Source organism: Mus pahari, chromosome 23 (assembly GCF_900095145.1).
Source record: "Mus pahari chromosome 23, PAHARI_EIJ_v1.1, whole genome shotgun sequence".
NCBI lineage: Eukaryota > Metazoa > Chordata > Mammalia > Rodentia > Muridae > Mus > Mus pahari.
This window is the reverse complement of record NC_034612.1, coordinates 20,280,453-20,286,730: the sequence shown is the minus strand read 5'-3', so window position 1 is coordinate 20,286,730 and position 6,278 is coordinate 20,280,453. Positions and strand designations below refer to the sequence as shown.

Below are 6,278 nucleotides of genomic sequence, written 5' to 3'. Positions count from 1 at the left end.
AGAGAGAGAGAGAGAGAGAGAGAGAGAGAGAGAGAGAGAGAGAGAGAGAGAAACAAAATTAAGAGAACTATATATATCAAGCCAGCTCACTCTAACTGTCCCTGGAGCCTTAAGGTGCGCTCTACCCTCTGGCCCCATACTCTCAGTCCCCTACAGGACAAAGCTATAGGGACAGCAGATAAACCTATCGAGTAATTTTAATCCAAGAACATGGCTGCACTGGCAAGGGATCATATACAAAGATATGATCCAGCTGGAATGCAGACACGCCCTGAATTACAGTATGATCTAGCTAAAGTGCAGACACACCCTTAATACACACCTTTAATCCCTAACAATGAAGGTAAAGTTAGTTTGCAGAAAGAAGCAGCCATGTTTGAAAGTGACATGTAATCGAGAGGCGGTCAAAGTGAGGAATCAGAAAAAGATTTGACAGAATGAGTCAGAGATGGAATACTCCCAACTCTCAGCACAGGAATGAGAAGCTACATAAGAGCAGTAAGAGGAGAAAAAAAAAGTGTTATGTGGTGTGTGGTGTGTGGTGTGTGGGGGGGTTATAGTATAGATATGTATATATAGATAGCAGTTTTGCCAAGATAGTTTTACAGAGGCAGGTGGCAGAGAGAACAGCTAGACACAGGTGAAGGCAAAAAGAGTCAGACAATGAGGAGGAGCCAGAAGACTATTGCCAAAGTTAGTGTGAGGCCAGGCAGAGCAACTCAGGCAGAAGCCAAGAGAAGCCGGAATGAATCAGTCAGCTTGGAAAATTAGATTGAAGGGAGGCTTCCAGCCATAGACCTAGGGCTAGTTAGAACAGAGAAAGAGAAAGCTCTGGACTCAACCTGGGCCATGTATTCACAAAGCGTGGGTATGGCTCTCAGCTCATCCCTTCATCTGAGCAAATAAAAGCAACATTTACAAAACCCCAAGATCTCCAGTTCAGGGTGCTCTATAAATGAACAGTAGTTCTCAGTAGAATTGCGTCATCCCTGATTTATCTTCGGTCCAAATTTAACCAGGCGTCCTTATTTTTATTAGCTAAATCTGGACTTCAGAAGCAGGTGGTCCTGAAGGAAGGGGACAGGTGGACCTGTAAATAGCTCCAGGGCCACCAGGCTCCACTCAGGGTCAGGAAGAAAGGTGCTTACAATGAGAGTCCTACACTCCCTGTGCGGAAAGGGACGCTCCATGAGTCATCCCACACCCATAGGAGGATAAAGTCCATCCACTGAAGAAAACCTAAACCATCCCCACAGAGTCTGCACTGAGCCTCCTGCTCATACCCATCGCCTGGGACACTGGGTCTGAAACCGACTAAGCATCCAATCACAGACCATGTCAGCTCGGTCCTTACAGAACCTGACCCAAGTCAGGTGCAGATGCAGGGGCAAAGGTTCCTCTTGGGTCCTAGGGCGAAGCAGGGGGTGGACTGCAAGGGGGAAGCCAGGCTCTCCAGCTTCCCACGCTGCTCCTGTCCACCCACAGTAAACCACTGAACGAAGTAACCATCAAAACAGGAAGACCAGAAGTTAGGCAAGGCAGCCACGAAGAGCTGCCCACGGGGAAGAACAGAAAAGTATTAATCTTCTTTTATTGATTTAGTGCACTGCTTCTCAACCTGTGGGTCCGTGACTCATCTGGGGGGGGGGAATCGAACTACCCCTTTCACAGATATTTCTAAGTCGCAAATATTTATATTATGATTCGTAACAGTAGCAAAATTACAGTTATGAAGTAGCAACGAAAATAATTTTAGGGTGTGTGGGAAGGGGTCGCCACAACATGAGGAACTGTATTAAAAGTGTCTCGGTGTTAGAAAGGTAAATCACTGGTTTAGTGTGTGTGTGTGTGTGTGTGTGTGTGTATGTGTCCTCTAGAGGCATCTCTAGATTTTTGGTTTGTTTTGTTTTTGAGACGGGGTCATAATATTACCCCAGCTGGTGTAACTTACTACGTTATATAAACCAGACTGGCCTCGAACCCATAGAGATCCGTCCCTAAGCAATGACCACACCACCACCCCCAACTGCCTTGTTTTTGGTTTTTTATAAGACAAGCTTTTTCCTCTGGGACTTGACACTCACCAACTGGGCTCCGTGGACTGGCCAGCCAGCCCCATGGGTCCATCGGTCTCTGTATACCCAGTCCTGGAATGGCATGCGTGCCCTGCCATGCCTGGCCTTTCCTGTGGGTGCTAGGATTGAACTTGGGTCCTCAGGATTAGGTGCCAAGCGTTCTACCTATGTCCCCAGCTCAGATCAGAGCCGTTAGGTCACAAGCCTGCTTGCTGCTCAGGGAATCTCCACTCTGGGTGCCACTCCACTCCTACAGGCCAGCAATCCACCCTTCTGCAGCTCGCCTCCCTGCAGGCCTCTGCTGAGACCACTCTACTCTCTAAAGGGTCCAGGTCCTTGCCTCTCCTCATCTGGGAGCATCTTTATGCAGTCTGAGCTCAGGCAGAGAGCACTTGCCTGCAGTCCTAGGACTTGGGAGGGCTGAGGCAGGAGCATCATCAGTTCAAGGACAACCTGAGCTACATAATAAGCTCCTGTTTAAAAAGAAAGAAAGAAAAGGAAAGGAAAAACAACTCGGTGTGAGGTCTGTGCCCTCAGCCAGGATTCCACTCTGTTCTGTGGGACTTCTGAAGTAACCCCCACAAATCTTGCTTTTCAAGTGTCTGTCAAGGTTTCTGCAGGCCCCAGGCAGCGGGCTTGTCCCAAAGACCCTGGCTTGTGTCACTGGCTGCTTGCCACACACAAACACACACACACACACACACACACACACACACACACACACACACACACACACACGTTCCTGAACAGAGAGATCCAGTGAGACTAGGAAACACCGAGAGGCTTGTGTTTAAGGGAATACATAGTTTAGGGTAATGGACAGGGTGTCCCTTAGGAACCAGGAATGAAAGGTGTCCCAGAAAAACACTAGGACTATTATTACCATGGTGTAATCCCAGCATTTGGGAGACTGAGGCAGGAGGATTGCCGAGTTCCAGGTAAGCCTGAACTATAAGGTAAGTAATTAGCCTAGGGCCACATCAGCCTACGCGCGCGCGCGCGCACACACACAAACACAGATAGAAAATTAACAGAGGATTGTATTCATTCATTCATTCATTCATTCACTCCAACACGCAGTCGCTCAACAAGTGAATAGCAAGCTCCCATTCCCACTTACATCTAGTGCGACCAAAAGACACACTCGAACAGCCAAGAGAGAGAGATAGGGTCAGGAGAAAGCCAGGACCGTATGGGAACACAGATGTAGTAGACTCTCAGGAGCAAGCAGAACTAGCCAGGTTCTGAAGTTCAAACGAAAAATAGAACTGCAAGCTTACACAGCCCTCCCTAAGCCAGGCCGACTGAAGGATCCCGCGAGTGATGCCCGGGTGTCACAGGTGGGCCAACGTGAGGGAAAAAACCAGGGTCCAGGCCAGGAGATGCTGTCTGTGGACCCAAGGCCACACTCAAGATATGATGAATGCCCCCCCCACACACACACACACAAGCCTTCCCACCAGAAAGCTCAACTCAGGTCTCCCACGACCCAGCTATTACCGGAGCGTACACACACCCCTGCTCTGCACATATGTAGCAACTGAGCAGCTGCTCCCGAGACCTCTATTATTATGTCTGCCTTTCGGACGATTTCCAAGTACCAAGCAGGAGAGTGCCGCGTGTCAGAGGCCGGCTGGGCTCCTGGGAGCCAGCCTTCAATGATAACAAAAATGCCAACTGGCTTCCTGGAAATGAATGACCCTTCTGCCCTGCATCTAGACAACAAAGCACTTAAGTAAGTTAGGCATGCCCCTCAAGATACTGGTCCTTCCTTGTTTCCCCGGCTAGGATCCACTGGGACCCTTGGAGTTGGAGCTGGCAATTTCTAGGTCATCCACAGAGCTGGCTACAGGATGAAACACAGTGCAAGCCTTCCACAACCCAGTCGGCTAGGGGGCTCTGACACCCCCACCCCCACGCTAGGCCTGTTTCTAGGTCTGCTGGTAGATTTTATAAAGAGGTCAAAGTCAATCTCACACACTCCCGGAGCCTTAAGCAGGTGGTGACTTATGACGGAGAGACACGGGACAGTATCGGCACCCCATTTTGATGCCCCACTGCCCAACCCCTCCCAGCTGCCAACCACCAGCCTCCTTCCACTTCCTCTTGCTCCAAATAGAATAAATAATCGATGCCGGTGCCCTTTCCCTCTGGGAATGACGCTGCTAAAATAAATGGACGGATCAAGGCACCTCCCAAGGCCAGAGGTCTTGGAGGGCCCCAACGGTGGAAGAGGGAGCACTGACCACTGAGCATCCAGGCGCAGCTCTGCAGTCTGAGCCGGAGGAGAAGCCCCTTGTGAATCCCCACTCCTCTAAAAAGCTGCCGAAGCCCAGCCTTCACGCCCCACATTCCAGATACACACTCCATCGCTGAGCCCGGCTCCGGAGTTCTTTCACTTCCCCGGGAAGGGGACCCAGGAACTGCCACCTCTGGTCTACTCCAGGGAGGCTGGGTCGCCAGACCCGATGCTGGTCTCCGCTAGTCTCCTGACGGAGCAGCCAAACTCTGAGAGCCACGGTCCCCCCCCACTCCCTCCCCGTTTCCCTGGGGCTTAGAGGCCAGGAAAAAGGTCGCCCTCTCAGCCCCCTGACTGGCTGCAAAGCTGGGTGTCACACCGGTCGCGATCACTCCTAGAGACTCCGGATGGGGAGACGCTAAGCGCCCTTTGGCCCCTCCCCCTCCGCTTCAAGAACTCAGAGACCACCCACAGCCGAGGCTCCCTCAAACTTGTTCCTTGGCACCCTCCGTGCCCCTTTAACTGCCACCCTAAGTCTCTTTGACTCACCCCCAGCCAACCAAGGAGGTCCGGCTCCCACCATGCAAGCCAGCCCCTTTACAGGATGACCCCCCCCCCAAAAAAAAAAAAAAGAAACCACCGCTCTGGGGCAGTGTTCGGACTCAGCTCGAACGTTGGAGGACAGGAGAGGAAAGGGGGGAGGGGGAGCTTCTTTCCGACGCCCCCTCCACCAACCTCCGCCGGCAGGGCAGCACCACTGACCTCATTCGCCCAACTGTATCCAGGCCTGCTGGGCTCCGGGCCAGTGGGGCGCTTCTCTCTCCACCTCCAGGGAATTCGAGGGTGAGAGGGGTGTCTGCTTTTCCCGATTCCAGCAGGTATCCGGAGGGAAGAAGCTGACCATCCCAACCCATCCCCCTCCAAACTCGAATTATAATCCCGATCACGTGCACACACACCCCAAAAGGCGGGCCTTAGAATTGAGACACCTGGAGGGGGAGGGGAAGGGACCTCCCAGGCACACAACACACTGAGGTTGGGGGGGTGGTGCAAAATAAGGGCTCAAAACCCAAGCAAGCCCCAGAGCACCCCCTCTCCATCATCCCTCATCCCATCCCCCACCCCCACCCCCGCCCCCAGTCAAACTTTCTCCTTTTTTACCTTGCAGGATCCCCAAGCGCTCCGGGCGCCCCGGCCCGGGCCCGGTGGCCAGGACTCGGTAGATCCAGTCGCCTCTGGTTGCTGAGTTAATAATCCGGGAATGGGGGACAGGATCAGTGGAGGGAGGGAGGGAAGGAGGGCGGACGCGGTGCGGGCGGCCGGCCGGGGGCTGCGCGGGGGCCCCCACCCCCGGCGCGGGCTGCGGCGGAGGGCGGGGCGCGGAGCGAGCGCGAAGCCGAGCCCGGGCTCTGGGAGGTTCTCTCTTTGTTCTGTAATCCCAGTAAGATTGCCAGCCATTCGCCCCGGCCCTAATCCCAGCCCCGCGCAACACCACCCTCCATTGGCTGTCATTTACATACGGGATTAGCCCGCACGGCCCGCCCCGTGCCACCGTGGGGGAGGACTCACAACCTCGGGGCCTCGAGACTCCCCCAGCCACGGATTAGAACCCCCCCCCCCCGGAGAGATCAGAATACATCAAGGTCACCCAGAGGACGCCTGGAGGATCCCTAGGTGGTTTGCCCTGCTGGTCACTCTTATGCCTGGAGTGTCCAAGGTCAGAAGGGAGGGACCCCAGGTTTCTCTCTTGGATGGCCTGGCCCAGGCCTTATTTATTTATTTATTTATTTATTTATTTATTTATTTATTTATTTATTTTTATCTAGGGATCTCATAAAGCCCTGGTTGCAGTCAAACTGTTTTAGGGTCCTGAACACTCACGAACTGAAAATGAGGATAACCTTGAACTGATGGTCCTGGCTCTACCTCCAAGTGCTGGGATTATAGTTTATGCCTGGGAAGAC

The 6,278-nt window shown here is 52.9% G+C and overlaps 1 protein-coding gene across 1 annotated transcript in view; it reads right to left on the bottom strand.

Annotated features, from left to right (window-relative positions):
• The window catches only part of Gtf2ird1 (GTF2I repeat domain containing 1), a 98,882-nt gene extending 93,236 nt beyond the window's left edge, over positions 1 to 5,646 (bottom strand). Inside the window, exon 1 of the mRNA XM_021187183.2 lies at positions 5,476 to 5,646. The gene's annotated coding sequence lies outside the window, so the exon portion shown is untranslated. The remainder of the gene's footprint in view (positions 1 to 5,475) is intronic.
• Positions 5,647 to 6,278: the final 632 nt, after the last annotated feature.